The 14730-nt window shown below is 42.6% G+C and overlaps 1 long non-coding RNA gene across 1 annotated transcript; it reads right to left on the bottom strand.

Annotated features, from left to right (window-relative positions):
• Positions 1 to 2009: 2009 nt before the first annotated feature.
• LOC134285781 (uncharacterized) lies at positions 2010 to 7444 on the bottom strand. The gene is made up of 3 exons (XR_009996630.1): positions 7362 to 7444; positions 7061 to 7221; positions 2010 to 2195 (listed from the first exon to the last, which is right to left on the bottom strand). It is a non-coding gene; the product is annotated as an uncharacterized LOC134285781 (long non-coding RNA).
• Between the last annotated feature and the right edge of the window lie 7286 nt (positions 7445 to 14730).

Below are 14730 nucleotides of genomic sequence, written 5' to 3' on the forward strand. Positions count from 1 at the left end.
CAACAAAATCTTACATATTGGAAGAAAGTCTTATGGACACCATGGGTAATTCCATAAGTTCTAAGTGTTTTGCGTCACCTCGCAATGTGGGAGGACATGGTGAACCTTTTTAGCAACAAAATCTTACATATTGGAAGAAAGTCTTATGGACACCATGGGTAATTCCATAAGTTCAAAGTGATTTGCGTCACCTCGCAATGTGGGAGGACATGGTGAACCTTCTTAGCAACAAAATCTTACATATTGGAAGAAAGTCTTATGGACACCATGGGTAATTCCATAAGTTCTAAGTGTTTTGCGTCACCTCGCAATGTGGGAGGACAGGGTGAACCTTTTTAGCAACAAAATCTTCTATATTGGAAGAAAGTCTTATGGAGACCATGGGTAATTCCATAAGTTCCAAGTTTTGCGTCACCTCGCAATGTGGGAGGACATGGTGAACCTTCTTAGCAACAAAATCTTACATATTGGAAGAAAGTCTTATGGACACCATGGGTAATTCCATAAGTTGTAAGTGTTTTGCGTCATCTCGCAATGTGGGAGGACATGGTGAACCTTCTTAGCAACAAAATCTTACATATTGGAAGAAAGTCTTATGGACACCATGGGTAATTCCATAAGTTCTAAGTGTTTTGCGTCATCTCGCAATGTGGGAGGACAGGGTGAACCTTTTTAGCAACAAAATCTTCTATATTGGAAGAAAGTCTTATGGAGACCATGGGTAATTCCATAAGTTCCAAGTTTTGCGTCACCTCGCAATGTGGGAGGACATGGTGAACCTTCTTAGCAACAAAATCTTACATATTGGAAGAAAGTCTTATGGACACCATGGGTAATTCCATAAGTTCTAAGTGTTTTGCGTCATCTCGCAATGTGGGAGGACATGGTGAACCTTCTTAGCAACAAAATCTTACATATTGGAAGAAAGTCTTATGGACACCATGGGTAATTCCATAAGTTCTAAGTGTTTTGCGTCATCTCGCAATGTGGGAGGACAGGGTGAACCTTCTTAGCAACAAAATCTTACATATTGGAAGAAAGTCTTATGGACACCATGGGTAATTCCATAAGTTCAAAGTGTTTTGCGTCACCTCGCAATGTGGGAGGACAGGGTGAACCTTTTTAGCAACAAAATCTTCTATATTGGAAGAAAGTCATATGGACACCATGGGTAATTCCATAAGTTCAAAGTGTTTTGCGTCACCTCGCAATGTGGGAGGACATGGTGAACCTTCTTAGCAACAAAATCTTACATATTGCTGACTACATCCCAAATTGGACTATCACACTTTTTTTGATACGCCTAAAAAGTGTGATAAGAGTGCACATTTGCCTCTGATCGTCTGGACGTCTTCGGTGCACTTATTCCTCTATTTACAAGGAATAAGTGCACCGAAGACCTCAACTCGATCCGACGTGGTCCTACGCTGCAATCACACTTTGAAGGTCTGTGCACACTATTGTGTCAGTCCAATTTGGGGTGCAGTCAGCAATATTGGAAGAAAGTCTTATGGACACCATGGGTAATTCCATAAGTTCCCAGTTTTGCGTCACCTCGCAATGTGGGAGGACATGGTGAACCTTCTTAGCAACAAAATCTTACATATTGGAAGAAAGTCTTATGGACACCATGGGTAATTCCATAAGTTCTAAGTATTTTGCGTCACCTCGCAATGTGGTAGGACAGGGTGAACTTTCTTAGCCACAAATTCGCCTATATTGGAATAATGTCTTATGGACACCATAGGTAGTATTATAAGTTCTAAGTGTTTTGCGTTAAACCTCATTTACATAGAAAATGTTAAACCTGCTTACTGAGAGTTCTGATTAAAGTTATAAAAATAATAAAAAAAACACTAACTTTTAAGCGTTATATAAATTTATAACTCAAAGCCAATTTAGCTGGCACTACTTGAGATGTTCTTAGGTGAACCAAGATCAACCAAGAATTTTACCAGTGAGTTTGCCAGCTTCCAGGGAATTTTTGGATCAATTACAGAGACTAGTCGAACGCCCCACCCCCCGCAGATTTTTTTTTATTATTTGTGCACATGTTAAAAAAGAAAGAAATATTACAAGGCATTGATTATAACAGATGGGAGGGGATGCTATATATACAGATGCTAGTACTTCTTGTAGTTGATTGATGATTTCTGTGTTCAGAGTTGTTGGTCCACCATGGTTGACGGGAGTACCTAGAACGAGTCATAAAATAATCAACGAATTGCGATAAGTGAAAACTTTCTGATACGATATGTTTTGTTCCAATTTTCTAGTTGTACTGTGCGCAAACTAATTATTGATTCAAAATTATAGCTTTGGATTTTCAAAAGCCAATCAATTTAACTTTTTGAGTTTTGAATTTTTAGGATTTAGTTGAGAAATTGCCTTATGTATAATAGTAAATCGTCAGAGCCATAGCGTGCGGTTGTCCTCAGAGTAGCGCCGACAAAGTCTAAGGTTAGAAGCGGATAATATATTGCTATTACCTATATATTTGCTTTTTCAGTTTTTCGAAAAAAATCCATTTGCCCAGTATTCTTACTGGTAAATATATTAGGATAACTTCCATTTATCGATTGCAGTTTGTTTGAGGTTTGATATAATCACTGTTGGTTGACATTTAAATATCTCCTGTTAAAAAAAAAGTACATAAATTTTTTTCAATGTGGAAATGAATGGCTTTTGTAAATGTACCATATATTTTATACAAGTTGCTTCAATTATTTACTTGTTTTATCATTTCAATGATTATTCCAAGCGTTATTTTCACGTTATAAGTTTCATCATTCTTGAGGAAACCTTTCAAAGTTTGTGCCAAACGATCGTCCTAGTAGTTACACTACAACCTCGTTTTACGTCCATCGTTGGCTGAGCTAGAAAAAATCCTACCAACAAGGTAATAATCAAACTTAACATTTTTATAATTTTCTACAATTCTGTCAATTGTGAAGATGTTTCAAAAAATATAAAAATGTTAAATTTACCCATTGTCTTGGTAATAGAAATTTGTATCGTTCAACCAATAGTGGACGTAAAAAAAGGACGAGGTGTATATCCAATGCTGAAAATGCCATTTCGACATATCTAAATTCAACCATATCCAGTTCATTTTAGAAGCTCAACCTGAGAATATGGTATATGAAAAACTTGGGTTAGAAGCAAAGGGGTGTAAGTGACAAAAACCCACTTTCGAGTAAATGATGTTTAAAGTTTTTGACCAATTTTTCATCCCATACAAAATGTATGGAGCTTCAAAATCAACCCAAGTTTCTATGATTTATTGTAATTTTTCCAATCATCGTAGAAACAATCTTAAAAAAGTTCCTGAAAGCTTGAAATCTGAAGAATTTTATGTTATGCTCAGCTCAAAATCGACAAAATGGTCACTTACACCCCTTTGATTCAGGGCCCCTCATATAGAAGACTTCAGGTTGGTCCAGTCACCGCTATAGGGCACTGCATAAAATTATCTCCTTCTCTTTCACTCTTACAGAAATTTTGTAAACAACAAGGCCAAGAAACGTCAAAATCCCATACAAAATCAAAACAGTGCGGTGCCCTATTGATTATGAAACGTTACTCAGTATGTCAGATATAGCTGATGTACCGAGTGTAGACCTGAAGCTCTGAACTCTTAGATAGTTTGGCTGACCTGGAAGGAACATTCCCATAGTGTCTCTAAATGACATTTGAGATTTCAAGAGCTTCACGGATCTCAGCAGATTATTCTATGCTATTATTTATGATGAAAACAAATGAAGTTTTTCTTAAAGATTTGAAGGACTTCATTATAGAACAGTTTGGACGACCGTGAATGTCCCAAAGGTTTATTACAAAAAAGTAGACTTCAGATTGCTCCAGTAACTGCGGTTGATTGTGCAGCGTTACTCAATATAACAGATATGGATACTGTTACGAGTGTAGACCTGAAGTCCTGAACTCCAAGGTAATTTGGCTGACCTGGAATATCCCTGTAGTGTCTCTAAATGACACATGAGTTTTCAAGGACTTCGCGAATCCCAGCAGGCTATGCAATATTATTATTTATGACAAAACACATAAAATTATTCTTGTAGATTTACAGGACTTCATTATAGAACAGTTTGGACAAACCTGAATGTCCCAAAGGGTTATAATAAAAAAAGTAGACAACAGATCGGTCCAGTAACCACGGATAAATATGCAACGTTACTCAGTATAACAGATATGGCTGTTGTTACAAGTGTAGACCTGAACTCCAATATAGTTTGGCTGACCTGGAATATCCTTGTAGTGTCTCTGAATGACATTTCAGATTTCAAGAGCTCCGCGGACCCTAGCAGATTATACAATACTATTATACTGCCGTGAATCGCAAGTCAGTCCCATATGTAAAAAGTAGGCATTGAGAAAATGGACCCCGAAGTCTTAGAATTGAATTAATATGAAAAACTTCAAAAAATTGCCGTGATTTGAAAACTTCTGCGATCATCGTGAAACTTTCACAAATTGTTCCAAACGTAAAGAAGTAACTGAAGAAAATTTAAAAGTAACAAAAACATTGATCAATTTTGTATTGGAAGGTACAAAAGTTCGTGATGGGACTGACTTGCGATTACTTTTCATTATGGGACAATCTGACTTGGTGTTGTTTTTAGATTTTACTGAACAAATTATATATTTTTATTTACGTAGCTGATAGATCATTGGAAGATAGGTCAAAAACGGGTATTAACTCAATTTTGCCCAAAATACAGATGGGACTGACTTGCGATTCACGGCAGTATATATGGTGAAAACACATAAAGTTGTTCTTGTAGATTTGAAGGACTTTATTATAGAACAATTTGGGCGACCCTAGATGTCCCAAAGGTTTATAATATTGCTGTGTGCGTTCAAGATGCAAACGGTGCCCAAATGCGCTTCAAACGCGGTAACACATGTTACCGAAGGCAACGTAGCAACCATAGTCAATATCACCGCCAACCTAGGATTCGAAAGCTCTCACTGACATCGGGTTACTTGTTAGAAAATCTTACCGCATTTGGTGCTCCCGCATTTGATATTTGCATTTTGAATGCACAAAGCAATAAGCTTGTAGACTTCAGATTGTTCCAGTAACTGCAGTTGATTATGCAGCGTTTTTCAGTATAACAGATATGGATACTGTTACGAGTGTAGACCTGAAGTCCTGAACTCCAAGGTAGTTTGGCTGACCTGGAATATCTCTATAGTGTCTATAAATGACATAGTAGATGTCAAGAGCTTCACGGATCTCAGTAGGTTATGCAAACCTACAAACTTTTTGCTTTTTTCTACACCGTGCTTTTTAAATGGGCACTGGGTACCCGGGTACCCTGTCGGCCACATAAGGGTTAATAAGGGAACCAATACCCTACACATGTATAACTATGATTGGCAGAGGAGGATCAAAGTTATTTAATGAGGGAATCCTCATTGCCACACAAAACCGAGAAGCAGGCTTTGTTCCAGTGGGGACGTATGCCAAGATAAAAATAATTCTTCCACCCTTCGTAGGCTTTCGTCCACAAAAAAATATAAAAATGGGCAAGCACAGCTGATTTTGACCAATAAGCAAGTACAGCTGATTATGACCTATAAATTTATAGAACAATTTCCTTAAGAACCTGCAATAGTATTTTTAAGAATCAGGCTGCTAAAACTAATGTTTTTTTTTACAGTTAAATATTTAAGAATTTATAAAGTTTTTAAAACAGCTGTTATGAAAACTTTTAAAAAATCAGAAACAGCTACAAGCACAAAACACAAAAAATGATGATATTCTGAGAAAAAAAATTGTGCAAATAAAAACATTGCAGAAGTATTTTCGAGTGCCATTCTAGGGGTTTGCCAAGGGCGCCGCTAGACCACACTACGGCTCTGTAAACGACCACTATGTACTGATCATCCAATATTACTTATTCATGTTTAATTTTTTATGAGGCCGAGAAAATTTGACGAAACTTCAACGCATACTATTATGTAAATAATTTCATGTACAACACCGTCTTTGTTCTGAAGAAATTCTCGTGGCAACTGCCCCATTCGCATATCAGTCCCATTAGATTTTCATCACTTTTGAATTAACATTATGAATGAGTATTCATTTTCAATGTACTTCCATTAGGAAGCAGCCAGTGAAAACTTATAAACATACAATCATACATACACTGACTTTTGTATGTATTGATTAACAACTCTGCCGGAGAAATGAACTATAAATTATTAACCATTGTCAAGTTTCCATGGAAATAAATTTCTTTCGCATTGGAAATGAAGCTCATAGATCGTGACAATATGTAATCTTTGCAACATCGTTTACGCCACCTAGTGAACCAGTCGTCACAAACTATATTGTCCACTATGAGCAAGGTATGGATTTGGAGAACATCTTCTCTGAAGAAAGTATTTTATAAAATTTTGCATAATTCTGGAGATATTCACATCGAAAGGACTGTCCTATTTATAGGACGCTGGGATATGGGTTAAGCACGGTGGAACACGCTGTGAAAGTACTCATAGAACACTGAACTGAAAAGCAGGTTTAGTCCAGGTGGGACGTAATGCCAAAAAGTTGAACTTTGCCTTCGTCGGTGCTTTACCCCATCCCCACTTCTTATAACATTATTAGGTAGCATTCACTAATTAGGCATGTACCGATGTAATCGACAATTGAGGGTCCTAGATACAAAGGGGTGTAAGGGACCATTTTGTCGATTTTGATCTGAGCATATAAAAAAAAATCTTCAGATTTCAAGTTTACAGGAACTTTTTTAAGATTATTTTTACGATCAATAAAAAAATACAAAAAATCGAAGATAATTTGGTCGGGTTTGAAACTCTATACATTTTGTATGGGATGAAAAATTGGTAAAAACTTTAAACCTCATTTACCCTGAAGGGTTTTTTTTATGTCACTTACACCCCTTTGCTTTTATCCTAAACGCTTTTTTCGTGTGAAAATCCATTTTTGATAGGCCGTAGGCTTAGCCCTCTTCTACCTTCCCCTAGAGGGTTACGTAATTTGTGAACGGTACTTTAAATACAATATTCCTACCTTGTTGCTTTAGTTGATTTTCACCGTTCTGCCCAGTACTGACCAGGCTCCCTCGAGTCCAACCCTTCCGACGCTGGTATGGATTGCTATAGATATCTCAACTTGTAGAAGCTCTTCCTGCCACATCGTGAAAACTTTTCAGCAGCAGACCTTTAATTCATCTACAAAAAAAATAGACACACACATGAAGCTTATTCGCAGAACATTATATTTTTTGTGGAATCCCGCCAATGAAGGTAAATCCAAGTTTTTCTGGATTAAATCCAGTGGATTTTCCAACTTAGGCAATGTAAATACAAACCTGAGATTGGAGTTCAGGCGAGAGCCACGACGCACTGCCGAAGTCAGGGAGAAGATTACCTACCTGAAAAATTACAATCTTTTAATTGTGTTAAGTATTATTTCCAATGAAATTGTTACTTTTTCGTTAGTTGCCGCTTCAATTTGCTTTCGGAGAAACTGCGCACCTGTTTTGTTTGCCTTTGACAGATGGGTAAACATGAATCCATGTATATTCATGATGCCCATGTATAGGCAAACGAAGATCATTCAAATCGAGGCAGAAGTTTTCAAACGAAAAAATGTATGGAGATTTTAACATTTTTTCAAATATTTCAAAAATTTTGAAGTTTTGGCAAAAAATATTTGGTAACGCAGATTCCTATAATTATTATCTATAACCTGTACCAAATATTTTTCCCGATAAATCGTTCTTTTAGTCAAAAAACAGTGATTTATTATTTTCTTCATACATTTAAAAGTTGGAAAACTCCTGCTCACTAGCGCCATCTGTTGCAATTTCCGCCAAAGCGGGTAATCCATTGTTCTCGCTCACGTAGTGCCCAAGTGGACAATAGAGCTGTAAATTAGGTTAAGTGATTAAGAATAAAAAAAAAATAACATAGGAGAAAATACGACTCGATACAATCGGCAAAGACCCACGCGACGAAATAAGGACTACGATTGGAAACTTGGAACATGGAATTGCAAGTCACTAGGTTTCGCAGGATGTGACAGGATAATCTACGACGAACTACATCCCCGCAACTTCGACATCGTGGCGTTGCAGGAACTTTGTTGGACTGGACAGAAAGTGTGGAAAAGCGGGCATCGAGCGGCTACCTTCTACCAAAGCTGTGGCACCACCAATGAACTGGGAACAGGATTTATAGTGTTGGGCAAGATGCGACAACGTGTGATCGGGTGGCAGCCGATCAACGCAAGGATGTGCATGTTGAGAGTTAAGGGCCGTTTCTTCAACTACAGCATCATCAACGTCCACTGCCCACACGAAGGGAGACCCGATGACGAGAAAGAAGCGTTCTACGCGCAGTTGGAGCAAACATACGATGGTTGCTCGCCGCGTGACGTGAAAATCGTTGTCGGCGACATGAACGCGCAGGTAGGAAGGGAGGAAATGTACAGACCGGTAATCGGGCGAAACAGCCTGCACGCCGTATCGAATGATAACGGCCAGCGATGCGTAAACTTTGCAGCCTCCCGTGGTATGGTAGTCCGAAGCACCTTCTTCCCCCGCAAAGATATCCACAAAGCCACCTGGAGATCACCCGACCATCAAACAGAAAACCAAATCGACCACGTTCTAATCGACGGTAAATTCTTCTCAGATATAACCAACGTCCGCACATACCGCAGTGCGAATATAGATTCGGATCACTACTTAGTCGCTGTATGCATGCGCTCAAAACTTTCGACAGTTATCACCACGCGTCGAAGTCGAACGCCACGGCTCAACATCGAGCAACTTCGTAACGTAGAAGTGGCTCAAGACTACGCGCAGCAGTTAGCAGTGGCCCTACCAACGGAAGAGCAGCTTGGCGCAGCTACACTTGAAGATGGCTGGAGGGACATCCGATCCGCCATAGGTAGTACCTCGGCTACAGCACTAGGTTTCGCGGCTCCGAATCACAGAAACGACTGGTACGACGGCGAATGTGAACAGTTGAAAAACGAGAAGAATGCAGCATGGGCGAGAATGCTGCAACACCGTACGAGAGCGAATGAGGCACGTTACAAACAGGCGCGGAACAGGCAGAACTCAGTCTTCCGGATGAAGAAGCGCCAGCAGGAAGAACGAGATCGCGAAGCGATGGAAGAGCTGTACCGCGCTAAGGACACACGAAAGTTCTACGAGAAGCTGAACCGCTCGCGCAGAGGCTTTGTGCCACAAGCCGACATGTGCCGAGATAATCACGGGAATATTCTCACGAGCGAGCGTGAGGTGGTCGAGAGGTGGCGGCAGCATTACGATGAGCACCTCAATGGCGACGTTGCAAGTAGCGAAGGTGGCGTGGTAACAGATCTAGGAGTATGTGCACAGGACGAAAGACTTCCGGCCCCTGACCTTCAAGAGATTGAGGAGGAGGTTGGCCGGTTGAAAAACAACAAAGCCGCTGGAGCAGATCAACTACCAAGCGAGCTTCTAAAATACGGTGGAGAAGCACTGGTGAGAGCACTGCACTGGGTCATTACCAAGATTTGGGAGGAGGAAGTATTACCGGAGGAATGGATGGAAGGTATCGTGTGTCCCATCTACAAAAAGGGCGACAAGTTGGATTGCGGGAACTACCGCGCGATCACACTACTGAGCGCTGCCTACAAGATACTCTCTCAAATTTTATGCCGCCGTCTATCACCGATTGCAAGAGAGTTCGTGGGGCAATATCAGGCTGGATTTATGGGTGAACGCGCTACAACGGACCAGATGTTCGCCATCCGCCAGGTGTTGCAGAAATGCCGCGAATACAACGTGCCCACACATCACTTGTTCATCGATTTCAAATCGGCGTATGATACAATCGATCGAGAACAGCTATGGCAGATTATGCACGAATACGGATTCCCGGATAAACTGATACGGTTGATCAAGGCGACGATGGATCGAGTGATGTGCGTAGTTCGAGTATCAGGGACACTCTCGAGTCCCTTCGAATCTCGCAGAGGGTTACGGCAAGGTGATGGTCTTTCGTGCTTGCTGTTCAACATTCCTTTGGAGGGTGTAATAAGAAGAGCGGGGATAAACACGAGTGGGACGATTTTCACGAAGTCCGTTCAGCTGCTTGGTTTCGCCGATGATATTGATATTATTGCTCGTAAATTTGAGACGATGGCGGAAACGTACATCCGACTAAAGAGTGAAGCCAGGCGAATCGGATTAGTCATTAATGTGTCGAAAACAAAGTACATGATGGCAAAGGGCTCCAGGGAGGAATCACCGCGCCCGCCACCCCGAATTCATATCGACGGTGATGAAATCGAGGCGGTTGAAGAATTTGTGTACTTGGGCTCACTGGTGACCGCCGACAACGACACCAGCAGAGAAATTCAGAGGCGCATTGTGGCAGGAAATCGTTCTTACTTTGGACTCCGCAGAACTCTACGATCGAATAAAGTTCGCCGTAACACGAAGTTAACCATCTACAAAACGCTGATTAGACCGGTCGTCCTCTATGGGCACGAAACATGGACCCTACGTACAGAGGACCAACGCGCCTTTGGAGTTTTCGAACGGAAGGTGTTGCGTACCATCTACGGCGGAGTGCAGATGGAAGACGGGACTTGGAGAAGGCGAATGAACCACGAGCTGCATCAGCTGCTGAGAGAACCAACCATCGTCCATACCGCGAAACTCGGGAGGCTACGGTGGGCGGGTCACGTCATCAGGATGTCGGATAGCAACCCGACTAAAATGGTTCTCGAGAGTCATCCGACCGGTACAAGAAGACGTGGAGCGCAGCGAGCTAGGTGGGTCGACCAAGTGGAGGACGATCTGCGTACCCTACGCAGAGTGCGGAACTGGAGACAAACAGCCATGGACCGAGTGGAATGGAGGCGGCTACTATGTACAGCAGAGGCCACCCCGGCCTTAGCCTGACCGGTAAGTAAGTAACGCTGGGAATTATAGGAAACTGGAGATTTCGAGGGCAGCCACAATCGCGGAAGCTAGTTCGAGACAAACTCGCATAGCTCCCACCACTGAAGCTCCTCCAGAAATGTTTGCAGGAGTTTCTTGAGGTGTTACCAAATATTCCCTTAGTAGTTGACATGGAAATCCCACTAGCTCCGAGTTCCACGAAAACTCCTCCAGGAGTTTCCGAGAATTCCTCCAGGAGTTCCTCGGGACGTCCTCAGGAATTCCTCGGGAATTCTCCCGGAGTTTCTCAAAAAGTTCCACGTGAATTCCTCCAGGAGTTCCTTAGTTCCTTGAAAATTTCTACAGCAGTTTCTCGGGAATTTCTCTAGGAGTTCCTCGGAAATTCCTCCAGGAGTTCCTCGAGAATTCCTCCTCCAGGAGTTCCTCGGGAACTCATCTAGCAGTACATCGGGAATTTCTCCAAAAGTTCCTGGCGAATTCTTCCAGGAGTTCTTCGGAAATTCCTCCAGAAGTTCGTCGAGAATTTCTCCTCCAGCAGTACCTCAGAAATTTCTCCTCCAGCAGTACCTCGGAAATTTCTCCAAAAGTTTCTTGGAAATTTCTACAGTTGTTTCTTGGTAATTCCTCCAGGAATTCGGGATTTCCTCTAAAACTGCCTCGTGAATTCTTCAGGAGTTCCTCATAGAGTTCCACGTGAATTCCTTCATGAGATCCTTGAGAATTCCTCCAGCAGTACTTCGGGAATTTCTCCAAAAGTTCCTCGAGAATTACTCCTCCACGAGTTCATGAGAAATTCCTCAAGAAGTTTCTCGAAAATTCCTCAAGAAGCTTCTCGGAAATTCCTCCAGGAGTTCCTCGGAAATTCCTCCAGGAGTTCCTCGGAAGTTCAAGGAGCTTCTCGAGAATTCCTCCAGGAAACTCATCCAGCAGTACTGCGGGAATTTCTCCAAAAGCTCCAGTAGCTCCACGGGAGTTCTACCAGGAGTTCCTCAGGAATTTCTGATCCCTGTAATTTTTCCAGGAGTTATCTGTTAATGCATCCAGCAGTTCCCAGGATATTTCTCCAGGAGTTTATTGGGAATTCCTTCAAAAGGTTCATGGGAATTCCTTCAGAAATCCCAAAGATCCTCAAGGAGATCCTCGGAAATTTCTCCAAGAGGTCCTCGGAAATTTGTCCAGAAGTTCCATGGAAATTCCTCCAGGAGTTTCTCAGCAATTCCTCAAAGAGTTCCTCGGGAATTTCTCTAAGAATTTCCTAAAGAATTCTTCCTGAATTTCCTTGGGAAATTTTCCGGGAGTTTATCAAGACTTCCTCCAAAAGTTCTTGGAATTAACAATATTGTTCTTGGAATTAACAATATTGTTCAAGGAAGTCCTCAGAAATTCCTCCGGGAGTTTCTTGAGAATTCTAGGAGTATTATTTGAGAATTCCTTGAATAGATCCTCGGAAATTCCTCCAGGAGTTCCTTGGGAATTCCTTCAGAAGTTCCATGGGAATTACTTCAGGAGTTCCTTGCGAATTCCTCCAGGAGTTCCTTGGGAATTCTTCCTGGAGATCCTAGGAAATTGCTCCAGGAGCTCAACTAAAATTTCTGGAGGAATTCCCGGAGGAATTTCAGACGAACACCTGGAGCAATTCCCGAGAAAATTACTCCTCGATATCCAGGAATCCGGGAGTTTCTCCGGGGAATCCTTCAGGAATTCCTCCGAAGATTCGGATTCTTCCAGAAAATCCTCCGTGTATTCCTCAGATATTCCTCCGAGAATTGCTCCAGGAATTTCTCCGGGAATTCCTCCGGGGATTTTTCCAGGGATTCCTCCGAAGATTTCTCCGGGGATTTCTCCAGAGATTCCTCCAGGATCCACCGGGGATTCCTTCAAGAGTCCACCGGGGATTCCTTCAGGAATTTCTCCGGGGATTTCTCTAGGAATTTCTTCGGGGATTCCTCCAGGAATTCCTCCGGGGTTTCGTCTGGAGATTCCTCCAGGAATTCCTCTTGAGATTACTCCAGGAATTTCTCCTGGGATTCCTCCAGGAATTCCTCCTGGGATTCTCCAGAAATTCCTCCAGGAATTGCTCCTGGGATTCCTTCAGAAACTCCTCCTGGGGTTCCTCAAGGAATTCCTCTAGAAATACCGCCTGGGATTCCTCCAGGAATTCCTCCGGGGATTCATCCAGGAATTCCTCTTGGGATTCCCCCAGAAATTGCTCCGGGAATTTCTTCAGGAATTCCCCCGGGGATTTCCCCAGGAATTTCTCAGCAATTCCCCGGGGATTCTTCAGGAATTCCACCGAGGATTTCTCCAGGAATTCCCCCGAGGATTTTTCCAGGGATTCCCCAGGAATTCCCCCGGATACTTCTCCAGGAGTTCCTTGGGAATTCCTTCAGGAGTTTCTCGGGAATTCATCCAGCAGTACTTCGGGAATTTCTCCAAAAGTTTCAGGCATTCCTCCGGGGATTTCTTTAGGAATTCCCCCGGGGATTTCTCCAGGAATTTCTCAGCAATTCCCCCGGGGACTTCACCAGGAACTCCCCCGGGGATTTCTCCAGGAATTCCTCCGGGGATTGCTCCAGGAATCCTTACGGGGATTACTCCAGAAATTCCTCCGGGGATTCCTCCAGCAATTCCTCCGGGGATTCCTCCTGAAATTCCTATGGGAATTCCTCCAGGAATCCCTCCGGGGATTCCTCCAGGAATTTCTCCGGGGATTCCTCGAGGAATTTCTCCTGGGATTCCTCCAGGAATTCCTACGGGGATTGCTCCAAGAATTCTTCCGGGGATTCCTCCAGAAAATCCTCCGGGGATTCCTCCAGCAATTCCTCCGGGGTTTTCTCCAGGAATTCCTCCGGGGATTCCTCCAGGAAAATCTCCGGGGATTCCTCAAGGAATTCCTCCGGGGATTCCTCCAGAAATTCCTCCGGGGATTCTTTGGGGAGTTCCTCCGGGGATTCCTCCAGGAATTCCTATGGGAATTCCTCCGGGGATTCCTCCAGAAATTCATCCCGGGATTCCTCCTGGAATTCCTATGGGAATTCCTCCGGGGGTTCCTCCTGGAATTCCTATAGGAATTCCTCCGGGGAGTCCTCCAGGAATTCCTCCTGGGATTCCTCCAGGAATTCCTCCGGAGATTGCTCCAAGAATTCTTCCAGATATTCCTCCGGAGATTCCTCCAGGAATTCCTCCGGATATTCCTCCAAGAATTCCTCCAGGAATTCCTCCAGAAATTCCTCCGGAGATTCCCCCGGAATCCATGAAAGAATTTCTGGAGGAGTCCCTGAAAGAATTCCTGGAGAAATTCCTGGAGGAATTCCTGGAGGAATTCCTGGAAGATTTCCTGGAGGAATTCCTGGAAGATTTCCTGGAGGAATTCCTGGAAGAATTCCTGGAGAAATTCCTGGAAGAATTCCTGGAGGAATCCCTGCAAGAATTCCTGGAGAAATCCCTGCAAAAAATCCAGGAGGAATCCCTGAAAGAATTGCTGGAGGAATCCCTGAAAGAATTCCTGGAGGAATTCCTGGTAGAATTCCTGGAGGAATTCTTGAAAGAATTTCTGGAGGAATTCTTGAAAGAATTCCTGGAGGAATTCTCGGAAGAATTCCTGGAGGAATTCCTGAAAGAATTCCTGGAGGAATTCTTGAAAGAATTCCTGTAGGAATTCCTGAAAGAATTCCTAGAGGAATTCCTGAAAGAGTTCCTAGAGGAATTCCTGAAAGAGTTCCTAGAGGAATTCCTGGACGAATTCCTGAAATAAATTCCTGGAGGAATCCCTGAA

Source organism: Aedes albopictus, chromosome 1 (genome assembly GCF_035046485.1).
Source record: "Aedes albopictus strain Foshan chromosome 1, AalbF5, whole genome shotgun sequence".
NCBI lineage: Eukaryota > Metazoa > Arthropoda > Insecta > Diptera > Culicidae > Aedes > Aedes albopictus.